At 47.1% G+C, this 25,301-nt stretch overlaps 1 long non-coding RNA gene, 1 other non-coding gene and 1 pseudogene across 4 annotated transcripts in view; 2 read left to right on the forward strand and 1 right to left on the reverse strand.

Moving 5' to 3' along the window:
* Positions 1 to 601: 601 nt before the first annotated feature.
* The window catches only part of LOC145720603 (uncharacterized), a 32,083-nt gene continuing 7,383 nt past the window's right edge, over positions 602 to 25,301 (reverse strand). The window contains exons 1-5 of one of the 3 annotated variants that reach the window (XR_014143685.1): positions 12,366 to 12,470; positions 9,658 to 9,737; positions 9,314 to 9,459; positions 8,666 to 8,751; positions 602 to 1,162 (exon numbers count right to left, since the gene is read on the reverse strand). This is a non-coding gene — a long non-coding RNA (uncharacterized LOC145720603). Of the gene's footprint in view, positions 1,163 to 5,777; positions 8,003 to 8,665; positions 8,752 to 9,313; positions 9,460 to 9,657; positions 9,738 to 12,365; positions 12,471 to 25,301 lie in introns of those variants that run through there. The other 2 variants (XR_014143683.1, XR_014143684.1) reach the window with 2 other exon arrangements.
* Positions 4,301 to 4,410, forward strand: LOC115944975 (small nucleolar RNA U3; annotated as a pseudogene).
* Positions 9,305 to 9,464, forward strand: LOC115944038 (U1 spliceosomal RNA). The gene has a single exon (XR_004078610.1). It is a non-coding gene; the product is annotated as a U1 spliceosomal RNA (small nuclear RNA).

Genomic DNA, 25,301 nt, shown 5'->3' on the forward strand with positions numbered 1-25,301 from the left:
ATATTTCCGTTGATCTTCAGATGTATTGAATTAGACAGCGAAAGGCCGGAGCTAAGGTTCCTGGCAAACTGCCCCTGTCTCCAGCGTGTTCCCAGGACAACAACAACAGGCCTGGGGGACAGGACGCTGGTGGGAGAGCAGGGCTGGGTCTCCGGAAGACTGACCGTTCACACCTGACTGAACCTGCCTCCGAGGAACCTTCCGGGAGAGCTTTGGAAGTAAGACAATATGCTTGCGGTGCTCTTCAAACAGCTTTGTGTCATCATAGAAAATGTGACTATTCCAAACGAGCTACGTTGGACTCTAGGAAATCCTGTTTAATAACGCAGCATCCTGCACACATATGATGAGTGCCTACTGTGTGCGAGACACTGTACAAAGTATCATTAGCCATCTAAGTGATCCGAGCTGGGTTCCCCCCTAGGGACAAATCATAGAACGAAATGTATTCTTGCTCTTAGGGATCTGACATTCTCATGGAAGAGACAGACGATCAATAAATTAGTAAACACGAAACAAGGTAATTTCAACCATAGTAAATGCTATAAAGAAAATAAACCAAGAAACATGATCAGGATCACCTGGTTGTGGAGGAGGGCTCCGAATGGCATGACGCTCAATAGAGAAGCCTCTCTGGGTAGATGGCATGTAGGCCAGGTCTGAATGATGGGAAGCAGCTAGTCCTGGGAAGATGGGAGAGCAGTCCCAACCCGTGGAATCAGCATGTGCAAAGGCCTGTGGTGGGAGGACTGAGCAGTGGATGTCAGTGCAGCTATGTGGTGGACACCAAGCCAGATAAGCTCCAAAATAAGCAGAGCCCGAGCCCAAGCAGAGCCCAAACCCTGACAGTGGGTTTGCATTTTATTCTTGATGCGATGGGAAACCTCCGGAGGGTTTAAGCAGTGAACGGGCACCATCTGATCAGTACTTTTGGAAGAACCCCTCTGGCTGCAATACAGAGGCACTGGGACACAAACCCCGGGACGCAGCCATGCTGTTGAGACTTGGCTGGGTTCTGGCCGCAGCTCTTGGGTCATCAGACAGGTTGAAGTCATGGAATGAGTCCCTTACGCCTCTGGCCAGGGGGTCTTCACATGTGACCGGCAGGGGTAAACCGGTTGGATCACGAAGCAGAATTAATCTTATAAAATGGGGAACGGACCTGGAAGAGACTGATGATTAATGTGGGCCCCAGTCGCCTCTGCCCCCCTGGCTCTCCCGGAGTGGGACAGACAGCACGTAGGACCCTGGGCTGGTAGTGCTTCCCTTGGGCCCCTGTGTCCTTGGTGGGATGACAGGAGCAGTGGGACCCGCTTGCACAGTTTTCCCTCAGGGGCTCACACTCCACAATGATCCCAACAACCCCTCTTACCAGCAGCCTCAGCTCCCTTGCCCGATGTCCCTCCATGGTACCCCAGCCCGAGGCCTGCCTGCCTCCTCGGCCCTGCCACCAGCACTCCGTAAATCCACGGCCTCCAGCCTCACCTCACCCTCAGCTCTGGCCCTCCGCCCCGCAAACTCTGGTCTCTGCTGCGTTCTCTCACCCATTCTCCGCAATGACTGTTCCAAACTCCCCTGCCCACTCAAACCTCTGGGGCCTCACCAGCAAATGAGCTCATCTGCTTCTCCGGGAAACAGAAGCCTCCAGACGGGAATGTCCTCAGCCTCAGTGCTTCATATCCTCCCCTCCCACAACCAGTCAGAGGCGGCCCACCCTCCACCCGTCTGGCCTCCCGTGGCCTCCTGTCCTCTTCGGCCATCTCTCCTGCCCTGTTCCGGCCTTGCCCCCTCCCCTCTCCCCACCCTCCTCACCCACTCTCCTAGCACCACTGGCCAGCAGACAAGTCTCTCTCACCTTAACCTCAACCTCCCAGGATCCCTCATCCCCTTCAGTGCCATGTCTCCCTGTCCCCAACGCCGCCTCCTGAAAGGGCTGTCCACAGTCACCCTCTCCAGCCATTCCCCCCCCACTTCTGCCACAAAACCCTCATCATCTTGATTTCTGCTCCCTGCCTCCATTGCCCTGCTCCCACCACCTCCACCCTCTCAGCCCTCCACACACAGGTGGGCCACTTCCTGGCCCCACCTCCCATGGAGTCCTCATCTTTGTCCCCAGCCTCTCAGCATATTTGACAGCTTTGACCCACTTGTCCCTCTTTAAATACTTTCTGGTCCCTCAAACTCTCAGGCTCCTGATTTTCTTCCCTCTTCTCCGGCCATTTCTTCCCAGCCTTCTCCCCAGGTTCCTCCTTCTTTCCCATTCTTTAAAAATTGATGCTTCTCATTATTTTGTCCTAGGGCGGTGATTCTCAAGAAAGGACAATTTTAGCCCCCAGGAGGCATCTGGCGATGTCTGGAAGAAATCTTGTTTGTCACAACTAGGGGGTTCTACTCATAGAGACCAGAGATGCTGCTAAAGACCCTACAATGCACAGGACACTCCCCAACACGGAATTATGCAGCCCAAGGTGTCAGCAGTGCTGGGGTTGAGAAGTCCTGTCGGAGGCCTTTGTCTCCCCACATTTTCCCAGGTCAGCACCTTTGTCCCCATGTCTTCAGGTACCACGTTTGCGCTGATGGCTCTCACAGTCCTCATCTACCTCCCACCGTGCCTGTGGCTTCAGAAGGGCTGCCTGCCTTCTGCACATCATCACCTGGAGCTTCAGCTGTCCAAAGCCATGTGACTACACCTCCCCCCGGCACCCCAGCCCAACCCCCGGTCTGATTCTCTTCCTGGTCCACATCTTGGAGAAACACACTAACTCCCATCCGTGTGCTCACGTAGAAGTCCTGGGGTCACCCTCCGCCACTCCTTCTCTCTCCCATCGTGGATCTAACTGATGGTTCCAGCCGCCGAATATATTCCATCTACCCACTGTGCTCCCTCTCCTCTGCTAGTTTTCTGGTTCAGGCTCCCAGACCCTCACCTACATCCCTCCGATGGCTTCCTAACAAAGTTCCCACCCACACTCTCCCCCGCAACCCATTTCCCATCCTGAAGCCAAAGCAATCTTCCTAAAATGCCAATTTGATCATTTAATTTCAATGCTAAGAGCTCTTCAGTGGCACCCCATTGGCCTCGGGATAAAAGTCCAGATCTCTGACCATGTTCTCTTTGCCTTTCGTCATCTAGCCCATGCTTGTCTCTCCAGAAGAACCTCTCACCATTGTATCCCTCTCCCCACCCTCCACGCCCCCTCAGCCCCGACAGTGAGGTTTAGTCCCTGCAGTGGGTGCCATATTCTCTCTCATCTCTGGGCATTTGCAACCTCCATTCCTCTGCCTACAGCACCTTCCTCCGGCTGCTCGCTAATTCCCAGTCACCTGCCAGGTCTGAACACAGACACCCTTCCTCCAGACATCCTCCCAGGAGTCCTGAGTCCTTCTGGGGATGCCTCCGTGCTTGCCCGGAGAACACATCCCCTCCAGCAAGCGTCCGTCCACCTACCTGGCTCTCTGCCCTAATCAGTGCCCCTCTGTGCGGGCGGGTGGTCCCTGCCAGCCCATGGGCCAGCCACAGGACCAGCACCGTGCCTGACACTAAGTAGGTGCTCAGCAAGTGTTTGCTGTATGAATGAATAAACGGGTGCTTTTAAAAAACTTCCAGAAACTGGATTATTCTACTCTGTGATAAGAATCATAATTCAAGGGCGCCTGGGTGGCTCAGTTGGGTAAGCGACTGCCTTCGGCTCAGGTCATGATCCTGGAGTCCCGGGATGGAGTCCCGGGATTGAGTCCCGCATCGGGCTCCCTGCTCGGCAGGGGGTCTGCTTCTCCCTCTGACCCTCCTCCCTCTCATGCTCTCTGTCTCTCATTCTCTCTGTCTCAAATAAATAAATGAAATCTTAAAAAAAAAAAAGAATCATAATTCAAAATCACTGAAAGAGGGCGCCTGGGTGGCTCAGTCGTTAAGCGTCTGCCTTCGGCTCAGGTCATGATCTCAGGGTCCTGGGATCGAGCCCCGCATTGGGCTCCCTGCTCCGCAGGAAGCCTGCTTCTCCCTCTCCCACTCCCCCTGCTTGTGTTCCCTCTCTCGCTGTGCCTCTCTCTGTCAAATAAATAAATAAAATCTTTAAAACAAAACAAAATCACTGAAAGATCCATTTAAGCAACAAATCTACAAGGCTTTCTCTACTAAGACTACTTACTATATGGGTTCAATTCAAACTAAGCAATTTGTAATTCTTCAAATTAAAGTGGCTTGTCCTCCTGAGTGATGGGGAGAGGGGAATGAATGGCTTGCTTTCAAAAATCTACACCCAAGAAATACCTGTGCTACTACTTGTGATATTAATAACTTAAGACTATACTTTCAGGGATCACTTCTATAGTTTGTGATATTAATAACTTGGAAGGGGAGCCACCCCTAGATGCTGAAGGGGCAAGGCTGACCGGAATGTTCTGAGTGCCAGGAGCCTCTGTCTCAGAAGCTTCTTCCTCAAGGTGAGTCTTCCCCTGGGTGCCCCTCACGTACCTCCACCCCCTAACCCACTCCCTCCCTGCAGACTTGTCCAGTCACCAACCTCAGGCCCCTGCCGAGACCGTTCCTCTCCCTTCCATGTAGAGCAGTGACACTATTTGTCTAGCGGACCACATCCCGCTCCTCCAGCCACCCGGGGAGGCAACGTGCAGAAAAGACCGACTTTAGTGCCAAACAGACCTGGGGTCAAAGGCTGGTACCGACATTTGCTAGCTTCCGGCATATTATTAAACTCCTCCAGTGTCAGGTTCATCATGAGTATAACCACTGCATGAGTGGTTATGAGTCTAACAATTCAAAATGAGTATAACCACTTCAGTCACAGACCCTTGGTTGAAAGTAACAGAAATCCACTTAAACTGACTCAAGCAAAAAAAAAAAAAAGTCATTTATTGAGGGGATTCTGCGGTATGTCATGCAATCCAAGGAAGAGAGGAACCAACCAGTAATCTCCAACCACTATTCCTGAAGGAGAAAGAAGACTGGGGAGAGAGCGAACAACGGGCTATGACAGAACCTGGCACACAATAAAGATTCATTAAATGTCAGCAGCCATTCCTAATAAGCTACTTGCACCTCACCCCACCCCAGTGTCTGTCCCTGAAAACCAAGGGTGACAGACAGAAAAAGAGATTTTCCCACATTTGTGACCTTGGTATCTGTTCTGTCACCATCCTTAATATTCCTACTTAGTAGAATTTTCCAGGCGCAGTGAGAGATTTCTATCTCATTTGGGTAATTGTTCCAACCAGATCCTAATTTCCTTCTTATATGCTCTGCCGCAAGGGGCAGAGGGCACCATGGCTGAGCTGCAGAGAGGAGCCTGGGGTGGGGATGTCCCCCATCTCCCCCACCCCCCACCAGCCATAGAGGATGAAGCCATGTGGTCAGGAAGCTCCATATATGTGAGGGGGCACACAGAGGGAATGGTGACCTCCAGGACAGGGTCCGTGCCCCACCCATGTTTGCCTTCCCTTTGGCTTCCCGTCTGGGGTTCTACAGACTTCCCAGAGATCCCCTGCTCTCCTCTGCCTTGTGGGTGGTTGTTTCCCGGGGTTCTGGGGGTAACGTACCACAAAGCCAGCCACCTCAACTGCAAAATATCCGATAAAGCAACATATGATCAGGCTTAGTCATACAGACAGACCCACTGCCTGGTGTTTAGTCAGAACCTTGGAATCCGAAAGACCCGACTTTAAATCCAAACTCCATCATTTACTAGTTGTGTGGCTGACAGCAAATCATGCACTATTCTTTTTTCCCCCAATTTTTTCATTACGGGAAAATACATATAACGTAAAATTTACCATTTTATTTATTTTTAAGGGCACAGGTCAGTGGCATTATATACCCTCCAGACATCACCATCCATCTCCAGAACTCTTTTCATCTTGCAAAACTTGCAAAAACAAAGGACAAAAAAAACCCTCTCCAAGGTGCTTTCCCCAAGCATGCAGATTTATATATACGATATCCATTTATGTTAGTCAGGGCTCTCCAGAGAAACAGAACCACAGCCTCGAAGACATATCCAGAAATGATGTTTAACCAGATATCTGGGCACCCCGTGGCCATAAAATTAACCATCACGCCATTAATGCTAAATCCCCATTCTCCCCGCCTCCCAGCCCCTGGCAACCACCGTCCTACTTTCTGTCTCTGTGAACTTGACTACTCTCAGCATTTCACATATGGGGAACCACACGGTATTTGTCCTTTTGTGACTGGCTTAGTTTACTTAGCATAATGTCCTCCAGGTTTATCCATGTTGTGGTATATGTTGGAATTTCCTTCTCTCTGGGGACTGAATAATATTCCCTTGTATGCTTATGCCACATTTTGCATATCCATTCATTGACATGTGGTTGCGTCCACCTTTTAACTATTGTGAGTAATGCTGCTCTGAACATGGGCCCACAAGTACCTTTTGAGATCCAGCCCGGTCTCTTTGGTACATATCCAGATGTGAAATTGCTGGATCTTATGAGAATTCTTTATTTAATTTTTTGAGAAACTGCCGACTAATTTTGCACAGTGGCTGGAACACGTGCCCACCAGTGGTGCACAGGGCCCCAACCTCCCCAAATCCTCCTCTGCACTTGTTGTTTTCTGTTCGCTTGTTTGGTTTTTGGTAATTGCCATCCTATAACAGGTGCGAAGTGTCACTTCATTGTGGTTTTGATCTGCATTCCCCTACTAATTAGTGACATCTTGTCATGTGCAGAACAGCCCTTTGTATATCTTCCTTGGAGAAATGTCTACTCAAGTCCTTTGTCCATTTAATGAACTGGGTTGTTTGGGTTTTGTTGTTGTTGTGTTTTAATTATATGTATGTTCTGGAAATTAATCCTTTATCAGCTATGATTTGCAAATATCATCTTCCATTTTATGGATTGCCTTATTACTCTGTTTGACAGTGTCTTTCGATGCACACAATTTTTTAGTTTTCATGAAGTCCAATTGTATGATTCTTTAGTTACCTGCACCTTTGGTGTTGCAGCCAAGAAATCATTGCCAAATCCGACAGCATGAAGTTTTCGTCTTGTTTTCTTCTAAGAGTTTTATCATTGTAGCTCTTGCATGGAGGTCCTTGATCCATTGGAGTTAATTTTTGTATATGGCATTAGGTAAGCGTCCAGCTTCATTCTTTTTTTTTTTTTTTCAAAGATTTATTTATTTATTTGAGAGAGCGAGAATGAGAGAGAGCACATGAGAGGGGGGAGGGTCAGAGGGAGAAGCAGGCTCCTCGCTGAGCAGGGAGCCCGATGCAGGACTCGATCCCGGGACTCCAGGATCATGACCTGAGCCGAAGGCAGTTGCTTAACCAACTGAGCCACCCAGGCGCCCCATTGTCCAGCTTCATTCTTTTGCAGGCAAGATGTCCAGTTTCCCCAGCACCATTTGTCAATAAGATGGTCTTTTCTCTCACTGTGTGTCTCTTGGCTCCCTTGTCAAAAATTCATGTGACCAAAAATGCAAGAGTTTATTTCTGGACTCTTTATTCTATTCCACTGGTCGACATGTCTATCTTTTGGCCAGGACCACATTGTTTTAATTACTGCAGCTTTGTAGTAAGTTCTGAAGTCAGGGAGTAGGAGTCCTCCCATTTGGTTCTTTTTCAAGATTGTTTTGGCTATACGGTATTTAAAGCCTTAATTTTGCCACTTGTAAAATGGGGATGATGCTTACATCTGCCTCACCAGGTCCTATTTGTGTATGAGGTAAGGCGTAGAAAGCACTTAGCATGGAATGTAGTAAATCATAGATTAAAATTTTCCATTAATATAAAATGATGAAAAAATTCCTTTAATGAGTTATTGCCTCTTCCAAAGTAACAAGTACAATATACTTGCATGTGTAGCCTGCTTCTTCAGGAAGACTAAGCCAATTTTTCAACTTTTATTGGCCCTGTCTCAGCACAAACAAGTTTAGGCTGGAGTAGTCAAGCCAGTGTTCAAACCACAGTTCTGCCACATAAGAAGGCTTGTGTCAATGATCCAGATGGCACCATGAAAATAAAATCTTTAAAAAGAAAAAAAGGACAAGAAAAGGGGCGCCCGGGTGGCTCAGTCGGTTAAATGTCTGCCTTTGGCTCAGGTCATGATCCCGGGGTCCTGGGATCGAGCCCCCCGTCAGGCTCCCTGCTCAGCGGGGATTTTGCTTCTCCCTCCCCTCCCTTCTCATGCTCTCTGTCACCTTCTCTGTCTCTCTCAAGTGAATAAATAAAATCTTTAAAAAAGAAAAAAAAGAGGTGGCACCATGAGTTAAGATCCCAACTCTGGCTCCTGCACCTTCCATTGAACTATGCGATGTGTTCTCATCCACTGCCAGGGTCCCAGCATTTTCACACTGCCTGTCGCTCCTTTATCTTCGACTCCACCCCCCTCCCTGAACTGAAGGTAAAGATTACAATCATCATTTCTACCTATTACCGAAGCCAGGAGACTCTTTCCACACTTTCCAAATTATTCTTGGAGAAAAGGAGCCGTGTAAGGGGCTCAGTCGGTTAAGCGTGGGACTCTTGATTTCGGCTCCATTTGTGATCTCAGGGTCATGAGATCGAGCCCTGCATGGCGCTCCGTGCTCAGCGAGGTGTCTCCCTCTTGAGATTCTCTCTCTCCCTCTGCCTCTGCCCCTCACCCCCCAAAATACATAAATAAATAAATCTTTAAAAAAAATACATACAGAGCAATACATGCAGTGAAGATGGAGCCAGGTTTAACGTCAGCCTCGGTTTGCTTCTGTTTCTTGAACTCCTTGCAGAAAGCACCCTAGAAACAGAAAGAAATTCGAAGTGAGTTAAGTCTAAATGATAGAGCAATGTTTGCCAGGCACACTCCTGTTGTGTTCAGGACCTCACTCCATGTGCAAATTGACTGGGAACATGCTCATCTCCCTGCCCCAGGCTGGGCATAGGGTGGACTGTGGCGTGATCCCAGGACATGGGCCAGCAGACAGATTCCTCCAGTCTGCTGCCCAGACACTAGACAAGGAAAATACCATCATAACGTGTCAGAGTTCCAAATCAAGGGTCAGGCTCAAGGTCCTTCTTTGTGTGTCCTTGTCACTTGCTCGACCTAAGTCTCCATGAAATACTGTACTATTGCTGCTCTGGGACATGCATCTCCTGATTCTGACATAAAAGGACATGTCTGGGGCCTTGCTTAGTTTCAGGGGTGAAGCCAATAAACATGGGTGATGTATGCATCATGGACAGAAATAATGCTCCCCAGAGCCTCTTTGTCCTAATTGCTGGCTGTTAAACTTTTACTATATCCTGAAAAAAGGTGAACAGAATTGCTCTGTTAAATTGACGAAAAACTCATACTTAACCTGGCAGGGGAGATACCATGATCACGAAGGTGGTTTTCCCAGGGCGAGGCTTATCCATTGCATTCCGGATGTGCTGACCCCTGCGAGTTCCCCAAATGTGGGAAACTCGACTGCATAATTTGTGGTAGTGGGGGACTGCATTCGTGCTTTAAAAAAAAAAATAAGTAAATAAATACGTTGATGAAAAACTGTCCTAAGTATGAGATAATTGATAGATTATCTTATATAATATTTTAATACAGGCAATGAAATCATTAAAAAAAAAAAACAAACCCTTCAAATTGCAGGTTTCCTCTCCACAGAGATTTGCTTTCCCACTGCTGGAAGCGAACTTCCTTGTTTACCTTGAGTGCGGTAGGATTCATCATTCCCTGGGAATGTGACACTGGGTCTTCCCAGCACAAGCCCTTACTCAGAGAGGAGGCTGGAAAACAGAGCAGAAAATCAGTCTTGGAGATTCATGCTATTCCAAATTTGTGAGGATAAAAGCTATTTACAGACTACAGCAACCTCTATTTTTAAAAAATATTTATTTATTTTAGAAAGAAAGACAAAGGAGTGAGGGGCAGAGAGAGAGGGAGAAAGAATCTCAAGCAGACTCCCCGCCCCCATGCCAAATGAGGAGCCCAACGCAGGGCTCAATCTCATGACCCTGAGATCGTGTGTGTGTGCGGACACACACACACACACACACACACACAGCCCACACCCCATACCATCACCACACCACTTAAAAGATATTGAATCTGTATTCTCAGCCATACTACAACAGTTTCACATACTGGGTCACAGTACTGAATAAAGGTGAGATAACTCCTCTAATCTTTGGAAGCTCCAGAGAAGTCTGCACAGTGGTAGGATTTTAACTGCAGCAGGCGTAGGATAGCCCTGGTTCTGTTCTACTGCTACTTAGGTAGCAGCTTCCACCCAAAGAGGATTCCACATACGATTCATCCAATCACGCCAGCACATGTAGATAGTAAACCTGGTCTCCATGGCCAGGAAAAGCAATAAGCAACAGGGTATGAACCAACCTGGGCACCTGGACCCTGACCATTCAGCCCCTGGAAAGACGACCAGTCACCTTCCTGTATTTTGGTTCCTTTTCTCAGACCCTAAGTGACCAAGTCTAAGCCTGAGACCCTCCTGGATAAAAGGAACCAGAGAAGCGCATGGAAACGGATGTGAAACAGTGGCCAAGAAATGTTTTAAAGATGAAAAAGCAATTTGCAGACCATCATATAGTGTGGGCTCCTTTCTGCACAGTGTTTGTGTGCTGTTAATGTATGCATATGTGTATATTTAGAGTACATTCTGGAAGAATTTTACCATGATTACAATACAATGATTATTGATTTGAAGCAGAATTTTAGAATACTTTAAATTCCATTTTACTTTGATGTTTAATTTTTTGATAATAAGCACGTATTAGTTCTGAAATCAGAAAATTTGTTTTTAATTTTAAAGGACAAATATGCAAAATACAAAGTTCAAACCTATCATTTCTACATATGATCAGACATTATTTTATTAATGGCAGAATGAGAGACTAAAAATAAGATTGTCTTAGCCCAGAGAAGTACAATCAAGGCCCTATTTATTTCCTCATATCCCCATATTTTATGCCCCAAAGAATATTGGATAGTTAATAGGATCTGAATCATTTTTTTTGCTTTGACAGGAAGACACTGAGCAAATAATCAGAATTGTTGAATAAATTCAATGTGGAAAATTACAAACTTGACCCGAGTTTATATCAGGGTTTCCAGTTACTGCGAGGGTCAATGCTGGACTCTACCTCATTTTCCTCTTCTTTTTTCAAATATATTCTATTATGCCATTCAATGACAAATAATAAGCATTTCCCTTCATTGTTAAAAATTCTTCAGCAACAACAGGTGTTGGTGAGGATGTGGGGAAAAAGAAACCCTCATGCACTGTTGGTGGGAATGCAAACTGGTGCAGCCAATGTGGAAAACAGTATGGAGATTCCTCAAAAAGTTAAAAATAGAAATACCCTATGATCCAGCAACTCTACTACTGGGTATTTACCCAAAGAATATGATAACACTACTTTGAAAAGATACATGCATCCCTATGTTTATTGTAGCATCATTTGCAATAACCAAGATATGGAAACAGCCCAAATGTCCATCCATAGATGAACGGAGAAAGACGATGCCGTATGTATTTACAATGGAATGTTATTCAGCCATAAAAAAGAATGAAATCTTGCCATTTGCAACAATATGGATGGAACTGGAAAGTATTATGCTAGGCAAAATAAGCCAGTCAGAGAAAGACAAATGCCATATGATTTCACTCGTATGTGGAACTTAAGAAACAAAACAAACAAACAAAGAAAAAAAAAGAGACAAAAAATCAGACTCTTAAATATAGAGAACAAACTGATGGTTACCATGGCGGCGGGGGGGGATTCTTCAGAAACAGACTTTAATAGCCATGTAATAAATAACTATAATAGCTATGTAATAAACAGCTGTGTCTTGGTTGATTTAGCCATTTGCCTATCATTGGCCTTTTAGGTCTTTCATTAGCTATTAGAGATAATCCCTATTTATCAATTCATTAATTGTCTAATTTGATTAATCATTTTTGCTCATTTGCTAGGCACCAGTCACTGTACAAAGCACTGGGGATGCAGCAATCAACAAAGCAGACACGGTCTTCCCAGCCAATGGAGTTTATGGTCTGGTTGCAAGACATTAACCAGACAAATGCCTGTATTATTGTACACTGCACTGACCACTTTGATGAAGAAGTGGAGTTTGACAACAGGTTATAATTGGAAACCTGACTGCCATGAGCTTAATTGTGTCTGCCCCCCGCCACCGCCACAAGATGCATATGTTGAAGCCCCAACCCCCAGGACCCCAGAATGGAATTGGAATTTAGAGATAAGATCACCGCAGATATAATTAAGATGAGGTCATTTGGGTGGGGCCCCAATCCAATATGACTAGTGTGCTTGTTAAAAGGGGAAATATGGACACAGGGAGAACACCACGTGAACATGAAGACGATCACTTACCAACCAAGGAGAGAGAACCCTCACAGATTCTCCCTCACAGCCTTCAGATGGAACCAGTCCTGCTGGTATCCTGACTGCAGGCTTCTGGCCCCTGGCACTTGAGACAGCAGCCCTAGAGGGGAGGCTTCTCTGAGGAAGTGACATTAAGCTGGGACCTGACAGATGGAGATAGAGGAAAGGAGAATGTGCTGGAATTAAGATGAGGGGCCTCATAGGCATCGGATGTTGGGGTTTCTTCTCTGGCCAATGAGCAGGGAAATGATATGACCAGGGTGGTCCTTTTGTATTCCAAGGTCCACAGAGGATCACAGAAAGCGCTCTCACTGTTTCACATAGAAAGGAATCTAACACAGGGAGTTACTTGCTTGCAGATTACTGAAAGGGCTGGAGGGGCAGACTGTGGACTGGGCCTTGAGGAGGGGTTCCTGGAACATCACCACAGAGCTCATGGGCCAGGGAAGCCATTACCTCTGCTGCAGACAGGAAGCTGAGGAATCAGGAAAGTGCGGCTGCACCTGCTGGCTCCAGAACACGCTGTGGAGGCAGCAATCCTGAGTCCACAAGCCACAACTTCAACGTATCTGCAGAGCCACACTGCACCTGCTAGACCCACACTTGCTAGACCCACACCTGCTAGACCCACCGTGAAAGCCACACCTGGGAGACCCACACCTGTGGCCTTGAGTCTCTCTCCCTGCCTCTCTCTGCGCTAACTCGCATGGTCCACCAGTACATCTGATTTAAGCTGAGCCTGAGCTGTTTCTGGAAGCCAAGATGCATGGAGTCTGCGAAATAAGGTCTTTAGTTGTCAAGCCTCTGCGGGACAGAAAGGTACAGTGGGAGGAGGTTGGGACAGATGTGGAATATGCCAAAGTACTGCATCCTCTTTAAAATATCACTTTGGCTATTACGTGGAAAATGGACTGGTGGAGGCAAAGGTGGAGGAAGGGGACCAAGAGGAAGGCAATGTCAGTAGTCAGGTGAGAGGTGGTTGTGGGTTCGGTTACAAGGGCAGAGGTAGGATGGAGGCAAGAGGTTTAAGCTTCTTAGGTCCTACCTTCTCCTCTGGCCTCATCTCTCCCTTGTCCTTGATCTCTCCGCTCTTCCAGTTCCCTGAGCAACAAAAGCTCGTCCCTACAATAAGGCCTTTGCTCGAGCTCTTTCCCCCACCTGGGCCGAACCACCTTGAGACTTTTGTGCGACTGACTCCTTATAAAATCCCAGATTAAATCCTACACCTTCAGAGAGGCCTCCTCTGACCACCCATTCCCCAGCCAGGCTACACATCACATTGCCTGGGTTTTATTTTTAAGAGCATTGATAGCTCAGTGATATTTCCTTGTGTGTTCACCCTCTGAGCAGAGACCCCATATGTCCCCTCATCTCTGTGTCTCCGTGCCTAGAACAGTGTCTGGGACACAGGCGACATTCACAGATGGCAAGAGGACATGGGGGATGAGAGAGGGAAGAGCCAGTGTTGACACTCAGGTTGTGGGGCTGGACCACTGTGTAGATTGATGGCACAGAGATTTGAGGCAAGACAAGGGCAGTGTTTTGGGTGAAAAAGAGGAACACAGAATTGAAGTTTCTGACATTTTAAGTTTGAATTGCTCGTGTGGTAGACAGAACAATGCCTTCCCAGTGGTGTCCACACCCTAATCCCCAGAATCTGTAATCGTGACCTTACACAGCAAAGAGACTTTACAGGTGTGATTAAGTAATGGTCTAGAGATGGGAGTATCATCCAGGTGGGCTCAAGGGTTCTTGTTTTTGAAGATTTTATTTATTTGACAGAGGGAGAGCATAAGCACGGGGGAGAGGCAAGCAGAGGAAGAAGGAGAAGCAGGCTCCCCGCTGAGCAGGGAGCCCGATGCGGGGCTCGATCTCAGGACCCTGGGATCATGACCTGAGCTGAAGGCAGACGCTTAACCCACTGAGCCACCCAGGTGCCCCTAACCCAAGGGTTCTTCTAAGAGGGAGGCAGGAAACTCAGAGATAAAGAAGGAGCTGTGGTCATAGAAGCGGGGGTCAGAGTGACGAGAGGAAGTGGCAGGAGCCAAGGAATGCAGGCAGCCTCTAGAAGCTGGAAAGGCAAGGAAACGGATTCTCCCCTGGAGCCGCCAGAAGGAACGCGGCTCTGCCAACACCTGGATTTTAGACTTCCGACACCCAGAACTATAAGATAATAAATTTGTATTGTTTTCAACCACTACGTTTGTGATCATTTGTTACAGCAGCAATAGAAAACTAAAATAGCCCATAAAACATTCTACATGGAGATGTTAAGAAGACAGTTAACACATCTTTGTTTGAATCTCTGATGATTTTCAGCAATAGAATAGTGAATTAAAGAGGAAGAACTTTTATATGCTCATATATATCATTAAACTCCTTTACAGACACATCGTGCCAATTAGCTCTCTCATCACGTATGGACAAGGGAGCCATCCCGCCACACATACATCATTCTGTTTGCAAATTTGATAATCAAATAATAATAGCATCATTCTGGTTTGCATTTCCTTTAACTCTTAGGCAAAACATTATTCATATCTTTATTAGCTGATTGTAATTTCCTCCTCCGAAAATTACCTATTTCATCTTTTACTAGTTAGGATGACTTCATCCCAAGTAGCAGAATACCTAACCTAAAAGCGGCTTAAACAACATACAGTTATTGAAAAATCTCACATTTGTTGGAGCCTTGGTTCAGAGCATCAATGACTTAAGGGCTGTGGTCAAATGCTCTGTGATTTTCTTTGGGACACCCAAGCAGTGGAAGGACCCTCGACACAGGCCTCTTCACGGGCAGGATGGAAAGAGGAAGGGATTTTGCCTTGTACCACTCTCTCCTGTACTTTCCCCAAAGCCTCCGAGTCCACATCACATCTTATGGGTCAGAACAGGACACCCACCCATATCACACCTGCAAGGCAAGCAGCAAGTCTGGCTTCCTGGCATTTCTCTGCCTCTGCTTCGGGAGCGGGCTTCCCCGCAGGGAAAAGACATTCCCACACAGTCTGTGCACATGGCCCCGTTGCAGTCTTTTTTTTTTTTTTTAAAGATTTTATTTATTTATTTGAGAGAGAGAATGAGAGACAGAGAGCGTGAGAGGGAGGAGGGTCAGAGGGAGAAGCAGACTCCCTGCTGAGCAGGGAGCCCGATGCGGGACTCGATCCCAGGACTCCAGGATCATGACCTGAGCCGAAGGCAGTCGCTCAACCAACTGAGCCACCCAGGCGCCCCCCCGTTGCAGTCTTGTTACTTTTCTGGGCATTTGCGTGAGCTTTACAGAGTGAGGATGTTCGCCCTTCGTTGGTCATTGTGTGGCCAATATTGTTCCGTAGTTTGTTTGCCTTTTCATTTTGTTGATGGTAACTTTTGTCTTTTCTGTTTTTCAGGTACTAAACGAACTTGGTGATTCTTCAGGAGACTGAAAAGAGTTAGTGTGCCTCCCTTCTCTTCTCAGAAAGCACCAAGAAAATCCGTTTCAAGTGACTGAGGCTCAGGTGCCTGCGATTTCCCGCACGGTTCTGCGTGGTACTCTCCTGTACCCTACAGGTGCATGAGCTTATTATAACAGCTATTACTGCAAAGGCTCTCAGGGGCCTGAACTCATCTGAAGCAAGAGACCTAACCAGCGGTCTTGCAAATGGCCCAGTTTCCCTCGGAGAGGGACTTGAGAGTAGGAAAGATGCCATGCTCTGCTTTGAAGTCCATCATTTTCCATAGCGTCCCCTGGACCATCCGTAGGGCTCTGTTCCCACTTCAGATTGCTTTGGCCTTTGCAGCTACAGAACAGATCCTGCACACTCATGTTTATCATACCTCGGAAATGTCTGAAGCTCCCTCACATAGGCCTGGGCGCCTCCACTACCCTGGAAGCTCCTTGGGAATAAGGATTGCATCGTCTGCTTTGGGATCTCTCAAGCACCAAGTGTTTTGGAGGCTCTTCCACTGTGGCCCCTTTTGCTAGTATGATAAAATTTCATTAGCACCTCCTTACCCCCACAACACACGGTTCACACACAATTACTGTTCACACACACGGTTTTTAATCTGTCGGGTGTATTGTGAAACTCCCCCCAAGGTGTTGGGGCCTAGAGGTAGGTTCCCAGGATCCCACATCACACCTGGTCCCCATGCCAGGGCTGGAAGATTCCTACAGCTCTTTGGGAGCTGGTGCAGAACAGGAACCCAGCTGTGAGTGTCCACCACTGCCCCTCCTTCCCCAACCAGCACACAGATGTTTCTCCTCTTCATCAGTCATTTTTTTGGCCTGCCTGACCTTTGAGTGTTTGTGATTCCAGAATATTGGATGCCTGCCCAATCAACCTCAGATTACAAATCAGAATTCTCTGCCTCACTGCAGTTGCTCCTCTCCTAAACATCAGCTTTCCCAGGTCCTTTGACATGGTGGTGGCAATTGTTAAGGGATGGCGGACAAAGAGCATCTTTGAGCTCCCCATGTAGAACGTAGTGGTTCCCTAACTAGAATATATAAAGAACACTTGTTCTTTGTCACACAGTTCTGGGGATCAGCGTGTGAAGATACATAAAGCTTCTTCAACTAGATTTTCTGTTAAATTTTTGTGAGAAATGCTTAACAATAACCAATTACAAAAGATAAAGGAGTTTAACATTGTTATGTAAAAGAGCAAGCCTCAGATGTCACTCGGATCTTCTAGTTTAATCTGCTCCCCTGAGCTCTGAATCCAGAGGCCCAGTGGTCTATGGCTCCCACCAAATGGATGTTCATGGCAGTGACTCAGCACTTCCAATCTTGGTAAGGAGCCACCACCGATGAATTTCTCTGCCAAAACTCATGTCCTCCCTTTCATTCCACCTCCTCACCAAACCAGTCACCAAGCTTTGGCCATTGTGTTCTCCATGGCTCTCAGGTCTGTCCCCTCTACTCCATTCCCACCAACATGGCCCCAGTTAAATCTTCCTTCTTGTTACACTGGGATTACTACACAGGGTCCTCCTCTCTTTCTCTCTCTCCTGACCATTCTCCTAGCTGCTGAGGAAGGGATTGTGACAAAGCATGGTCTGTCTCCCAACTTCAATGGCACCTCCGCCCCTCTGGGTTCAAGGCTGGCTTCTCAGCATGGCCACCAGCCTCTGCCCACTCCCTGGGGCCCCCCACACCCTTGGGCTCCAGCCCCGCAAACAGCTCATGGAATGTGCATGACTTGCTTTTGTTGGTCCCCTTGCACCAGCAGCTCCTCTTGCCTGTGCTTTAAATACAGGTTTTATTTTACTCAGGCACGGTGAGGACGACAGATCAGGACATGCTGCCACTGAAAAGTTGGTCTGTTGGTCACAGTTTCCAAGGGGAGGGGGCATGCCACACGGGGCCACCCGGGGAAGCACTGGGGTCATTCAGGATGCAAAGGGCAAGAGACTTTATTGTGGTATCTGTGGGAAGGAGCAGTTGAGGCAGGGCAAGCAGGCTCAGGATTGGCTGGCTTGAGTAATTTCAGCAGGCTATGGGGCACAGAGCTGCCTTTAGCTGGCTGGTACCTGGCTTTCTACTGAGCAGAGCAGGTGGTTAGGGGCCCTGAGTGTGGGAGCCAGTAAAAGAGGTGGTGGGTTGTGGGCTCTGGATTGGCTGGTTTGCATGTGAAAGGCAAGCTCCCAGGCCCTCCTTTTGCTTTCTCTAGGAATCAGCTAACCCTGGGAGGGTTGGTCCCTCTCTGGTCAGCAAGGCTCTAGATGTCAAAACATCAAGTACAGAAACTAGAAAATGTGGTTAAAACAGCCTGGACTGCCCTTCCTTTCATCCCGGGCATAACCGATGGATAGCATGTCACTGCATAAGGCTCCAGAGGTTCCCTTGTGGCCTCAGGTAGGCCAGGGAGCCTCCCTGAGCCTCGGTTCCCCATCTGTGGAGCGTCATGGGACACGATGTGGGTGATGAGGCCAGCACCGTGCCAGCTGCGTAGTCGGCCCTGCGTGGATGTCAGTTTCCTCCTCTGCAGCCTTGTCTTTTCAAGAAACAGCTCAGTGTTCCTTCTTCGGGACATTCTCTGGCCCCTTGGTCTGGGTTCCTTGTTCCCCTCAAATCCTCGGGTCACCTGTCTCTCAGCACTTACCCCACCAGATTGGATGTGTCTGTCTGTCTGTCTGTCTGTCTGTCTCCCCCGCTGGATGGGTTGTTCCTTCAGGGCAGGAACATCCCAATGACCCACCCCGGACCCTGGCTCCTGGTCACAGGGGCTTGCTCAGCAAACATTTAGAAAGCAAACGAATTAATCATGGCTCTGCCATGTCCACAGCCTCCCAAAGGGATGTTCCGTGTGGGCCCCTCCGGGGTCAGACATTCATGCTTCCTTATCCCGAGTCCTCTGTACTTTCCTCGGCTTGAAGTCAGGCCAAGCCATTAGCACATCTGCACATCAGGCCAGGCAGGCCCCAGCTGCAGGGGTGCGGCTCAGCTCACGAGTTGATTTCCCAAGCATACCCGAACATGTGTGCCCGCCGCATCCAGCTGCCGTGCTCCCGCTAATGAGGCAGAGGCCCCGGTCCCGCAGCCCGCTGGGAAATGAGCCACACAGGCTCCGCACCTCTGCCTCGCCAGAGGGGCCCTTGGCTCCAGCCCGGACTTTGGCTCCGCTTCCCCCGCTGGGAGGCTGCTCCTAGCAAAGGCCCCACGCTTATCCCACAGTAGAGCCAGGCTGCTTTGACTAAAAACCTCAGCACATAAAAATGGATGCACTGCATCCAGCAAGGGGGAGATACCCGTTTTTAATCATTTCTTAGTAAGAAAGTGCCATGAAACGCACTTAGGCTCTCACGGTGCAACTAGCAGAGTGCTGTCGTGGCCCCGTCCTTGTTAAGTTTTATTGCCACTCCGCTCTGCTTCTAGAATGACAGCCAGAGCCTGAACGGCTTGGCGGCATGTGCAGGCTCCAGTCCAGGGAGCAGGCAGGAGAAGCAGGTCCAGCTCCAGGAGCTCCTATTTGTGGGGTCTTCCTTTGGCTCAGCTGTCACTGGGTTGCCTCGTGACATTTGTTCCTGGGAAAGAGAGAGCAGCTGCTTCTGATGTGTGTGCTCCCTGGAGGGCGAGGGAGCAGGAGGGGAGGGAGAGACAGCTGCTGGGCCAGCAGGCCCCCTAATTCTCTAATCCTGCCTGGGCCACCTGCCCTGTCAGTGCCTGGGATGCCTGGAGCCCTTGTGGAGCAGGACATGACAGCAAGCAGCAGGTCGGCAAAGCACGCTTCATTCAGTCTTCCAGAAACACTTACTCAGCTGTTAGTATGTGCCAGACAGTTGATAGGTGCGGAGGGTACGAGGAGTAAAAAAAAAAAAAAAAAAAAAAAAACTTTCTGCAAGGTACTCGGGTTCTAGAAGAGTCAAAGAGGTACCGATGCAAAAGCAAAGATGACACAGTAACCGCAATTGGAAGTGCTCCTGATTCAACCTGGAGGGAGTCAGGTGGGCTTCCTGGTGGAGGTGAGGCCTTGGCTGAGTCTCGAAGGAGATATGTTAGCACATGAATAAGTGGAAGGAAGAGAGAGAGACCAGACTGTCCACAGGAACAAGCAAGAGAGAAGGGGCACCACCTGGCCAGAAAACCACATAATCCAGTCACAAACCTCAGTCCGTAGATCCAAATGAGGTCACATCAATTATGCTCATCAATTATGCGCTCAGATGTGAGGAAAATAACACCCAGCTAAAAGTCACTCAAGCCTAGGTTTGCCAGACTTCAGTGTGCACACAAATCACCAGGGATCTTGTTAAAAGGAAGATACTGAGTGAGAAGATCTGGGGTGGGGCCAAGCTCATTAGAAATGCAGAACGTAACTGATAATACACTCACTATCAGCTGTGGATCACACTTTTGGTAGCAAGAATTAAACGTCAAGGGGGAACCTTATCATATCCAGTAAGATACCTGGATCAGGTGGTTCCATGATGGGTTTGATGGCTCAACAATGTCACCAAGGGCTCAGGCTTTTCTGTCTCTCTTTCCTGCCATCCTTAGCACCTCTCTCCTCATCTCGTGTTCTTACAATCAAAAGGTGGCTGTTAGAGCGCTACACGTCCCATCCTCCCATGACAGAATCAAAGACAACGGCAGAGGGTGTTTCTCCTCACAGGGCTTTCTTTTCACCAGGGAGAAAAATCTCTCTCAGGATATTTATTATATTTATTTTGTTATATTATTTTCTCCCAGAATATATACGTGTATGTAAATAGGTGTAGATAGATAGGTAGATAGCTAGCTAGCTAGCTAGATAGACGTAGTTACCTGTCTACCTATCTAGAGAGAGAGAAAGAGTGTAAGGAATTGGCTCAGACAGTCACAGAGGCTGAGAAGTGTCAGCATCTGCAGAGTGAGTCAGAAGCTGGAGACCCAAGAGAGCCAATGGTGTCATTCCCGTTCAAGTCCGAAGGCCTGAGAACCAGGGGAGTAGATGGCGTGAGTTTTGGTTCAAAGGCCAGTGGGTTCTTATATCCAGGAAGAGCCAATGTTTTGGGTCAAATCTGAAGGCAAGAAAAAGCCAATGCTCCAGTGTGAAGGTTGTCAGGCAGCCTTTTGTTTCTATTCTAGCCTTCAGTTGATGGTGTGAGGCTCACCCACATCAGAGAGAATAATCTGCTTTACTTAGTCTACTGAGTTAAATGTTAATCTCATTCAAAAGCACCATTTCAGAAACACCTGGAATAACGTTTGGCCAACTGTGTGGGCACCCCATGGCCCAGACAAGTTGGCACATAAAATTAACCATCACACCCCCTGGCAGTCCCTCTCTTTGTTTCATTGTCCAGAACTGAGTCATGTGCCCACTCATGAACCAGGTCATGAACCCTGAACCAAATGAAAATGGGGTACCATGATGCCTCAAGCAATCATGACTAATCCCCTGTGGTTGAACCCAACCTCTGTGTGTATACTGCTACCAGCATTGAATTGAACAAAACCAGGGTTCTTTAGCAAAAAAAGAAGAGAAAGAGTGGCTACAGGTAGGCGAGCAGAAGAACTAAGATCCAAATAACCATGGTTCTCAGCTCCCACCTCTACCACTAGGCCCCTGCCATGCTCCCGTTCATTTCTGGCAGTCCCAAAGCAGTGTCTGTTGCTTCCTCATATGCAGTCCAGAGTGCTGCTCACTACCTGTACCCTCCTTGAGCCCAGCTCTTCTGTGTAGCCTCCACTGCTCCACACTGTAGACCTCTGTTGATGGATCTCGGCTTGATGAGACCCAACATCTTGGTAGACCCTGAGAATGGAGAATGAGAATGGCTCCCCAACAGGTCTGCTTGGGTGGAAAGTGCTGAGGTTCAGGGAATTGTTCTACAGGTTAGCACTAATGGTCCTTTCCTCCCCAGAGCTCACACCTTATCATTAGGGTCGGCTCTACATGCCAGCCTCCAGGCTGTTCCTAAGGACACTACCCCCATCTGTCTTGTACAGATCCACTGATGAATTCTCTCAAATGCCTCAGAGCCCTTCTTTGCTTTGTGACTCCCTCCCACCAGCACATGCTCCATGCCCTGGTCTCAGCCTCATGACGAAAGACTCCTGAATTGTGTGGAGCACAGTTTCAGATATATTTTGAGTGTTTTCCACCGGGAGCTTCTCTGCCCTCATTTAAATCAGTGGCCATAGATATTTGGGGTGGGTGGGGAGAGATATCACTTATTCCGTGCACCAGACATACTTCTCTCAGCTGTCTCAAGATGATGTGTTCAGCTATATGTGCTTATACAGGAATTTTTAATGTAGTTAAAAGTGGAATGGAGGCTACATTAAGAAATGAAGTTGGAGTGGTATGCAGGGGCTAGAATATTCATTCACTCGATCATTCAACAAATATTTACTGAGCACCAACTATGTGCCAGGTGCTTTACTGGACACTGAATACAATGAGACAGCCCTGCTCCCTACCCTCATGCAGTTTACAATATAGATCATAGAGTTATCCTAGATACATACTGAAGAATTGGGAGTTATCTAAAAGGTCACAGGGAGCCAAGTGATATAGGATTTAATCACATAAAAGCATAATTAATTAATAGCATCATATGACTTCCCTTTAGGTCCCATGTGGAGAATGAACTAGAGGAAGCTATAAGTAAAGGTAAGATGACTATTGTCCATGCAGTAACTTACGTGCAAAATGATCGAGGTCTGACCCAAAGCAGTGGTCATGGGGTTGGGGAGAAGGAGGTAAGTATAAAACACATAAAGGAGCCTGAGTCTACAGGATTTCATGAGCTCACAAAAGACATGGCATGGGAGCAATGGCAGAGAGGGAAGAGTCCATGGTGACCCCTCCATTCAGGAATGGCAGGATGGATACCAGGTTCAGGGAAATACCTGTTAATTTGGTTTTGATCACATTGAACCTGGATCATCGGTGGGACATTAGCCAGGCCCATCATTGCTAGATTACAGTCTTAGATTCAAGAAAGAAATTTAGTCTGCACAAATTCCAGAATCAGGAGCCATCATCATGTAGTTTAAGTTATTTATATGGATGAGATTCCCAGGGGAAGAGAAAAGATGTAGTCTGAGGGCAGAAACCCAGACATATTTCAGGCATGTAGAGATGAGGGAGTCTGAGAAGGACCCTAAGAAGAAGTAAAAATATCAAGAGAGAACAGAACCTTTCCAGAAGGAAGTAGGCAATTCATTTGGGACATTTTTATGGAATATCTCCAATGTAACAGGCACTGTTCTAGGCCCCAGCAGTGAGGGACAAGGCCAACCTTCATGAGGCCAGCAGTCTACAAGAGAAGACAGGCATGAATCAAGGAAGTAAGAAGTTCTGACAAGACGGTGAACCAGTGCAGGCTGCTAGCCCCTTCACCAAGCACAACCCTGGAGATGCCAAAGATCTACAGGGGAAATGTATAAAGTTGAAGAACTAAAGCAAAGACAGTGACTAACTCTTAGGGAAGAGACAGGGGGTGTTCATCTGGAATGGAGTGGCCTGGGGAGACACGGGCATAGTATCACCACTGGTGAAGAGGCTAATTTGTGCTCCTCTCTCCTCCATAGGACCTGGGTGCTTGATGCCTTCCTTACAGGCCCTGTGATGAGGAAACGCCATAGTAAATTTGTGGCAACAATAGCAGCCAGTGGATGAGTGGTAAACAGATAACAACCAAGGAAAACTGATTAGCCCCTGAGCTTTCCCTCACCCCTGGCCCTGAACGCCCCACACCTCAAAGACTGGGTAACTATAGCAAGGAAGACAGTTGCTAAGAACGCCAGGGGAGAGCATAGTGAAGATCCCTCTGAGACAAGAACATCTTGTGAGGGACACTAAATGGGTGTCCTCAAGAACCGAGCATGGTACCAAGAGGTCTCTGTCCTAAGGCACACATTACCATTGTAAGTCAGGAGGTTTATCACCAGAAGCACACGAACAGGGAGCAGTTACTAAAACAACAGCAACAATCCTCATGTTATCTAAAATGTTTGGCCTCCAATAAAAAAAAACTACATGCAAAACAGGAAATTGCCATCTGCACTCAAGGAAAAAAATACAGTCAACAGAAACTGACTCTGAGTGGAATCAGATGTTGGATTTCGTAAACAAAAATTTCAAAGTGGCTAGTATGAATATGTTCAAAGAAGTAAACTATGCCAAATAATTAACAGAAAATATTATGTCAATGACTGTTATGGACTGAATGTTCGTGTTCCCCCCAAAATGCATATGTTGAAGCTCTAACCCCCAATGTAACTAACTGTATTTAGACACAGGGATAGTGAGGAGTCATGTCATGAAGTTTAAATAAGATCATAGGGTTGGACTGGTACCCTTAGAAGAAGAGAAAGAGGTATTCATTCTTTCGCTCCACCAATGTGAGGACTCAGCAAGAAAGCAGCCGTTTGCAAGCCAGGAAGAGAGTCCTCATTGGAAATCAATCTCGCAGGAACTTGATCTGGAACATCTAGACTTCTAACTGAGAAAATAAATGTTGTTTAAGCCACCTAGTCTGTGGTATTCTGTTATGGCAGCCTGAACAGATTAATAGAATGACTTCACAAAATCTCAGTAGAGAAGTAGAAACTATTATAAAGATTCAAATGGAAATTTTATAGTTAAAAAATCCAATAATGGAAATTTAAAATTCACTAGATAGGCTCAGTGGAGATTAGAGATGGCAGAAGAATCAATCAGTGACATTGAAGACTGATCAATGGAAACTATCCAATCCGAAGAACAGAAAGAAACAAAGGATTGAAGAAAAATGAACAGAGGCTCAGAGATCAGCAAGGTATGCCAACATACATGCAGTGGGAGTCTAAAAAAAACAGGAGAGGAAGAGAAAGAATAGAGAAATTATTTGAAAAAGTAATGGCCAAAATTTTTGCAAATATGATGAAAAATCCATCAGGTAAATAGAATAGTGAAAAGTGTATTTGCACCTGACAACAGAGCCTCAAAATACATAAAGTAAAAACTGACAGGACTGAAAGGAAATATAGACAATTCAACAACTATAGCCAGAGAATTCAATACTCCTTTCTCAGAAACTGATAGACCTAGACAGAAAATCAATACGGATAGAAAGACTTGAACATTTCCCCCCACAAACAGTAGAATTACACATTCAAATACACATTAGGCGTTCTCCAGAATAGACCATATGCTAGACTCTTAAACAAATCTCAATAAATATAAGAAGAATTAAATAATAGTACATATGTTTTCTAGTCACCACAGAATTAATCAGATGTCAAAAACAGAAAGAAAATTGGGAAATGACCAACAATGTGGAAGTTAAACAATACACTTCTAAGTAATCCCTGGGTCAAAGCAGAAATCACAAGAGAAATTTAAAAATATCTTGAACTGGGGTCACCTGGATGGGTAAGTCGGTTAAGCAGCTGACTCTTGATTTTGGTTCAGGTCATGATCTCAGGGTCCTGGGATCGAGCCCTGTGCAGGGCTTCGCATTGGGCTC

This window comes from Leptonychotes weddellii, chromosome 3, assembly GCF_054177405.1.
Source record: "Leptonychotes weddellii isolate Sample4059 chromosome 3, ASM5417740v2, whole genome shotgun sequence".
NCBI classification, from domain to species: domain Eukaryota; kingdom Metazoa; phylum Chordata; class Mammalia; order Carnivora; family Phocidae; genus Leptonychotes; species Leptonychotes weddellii.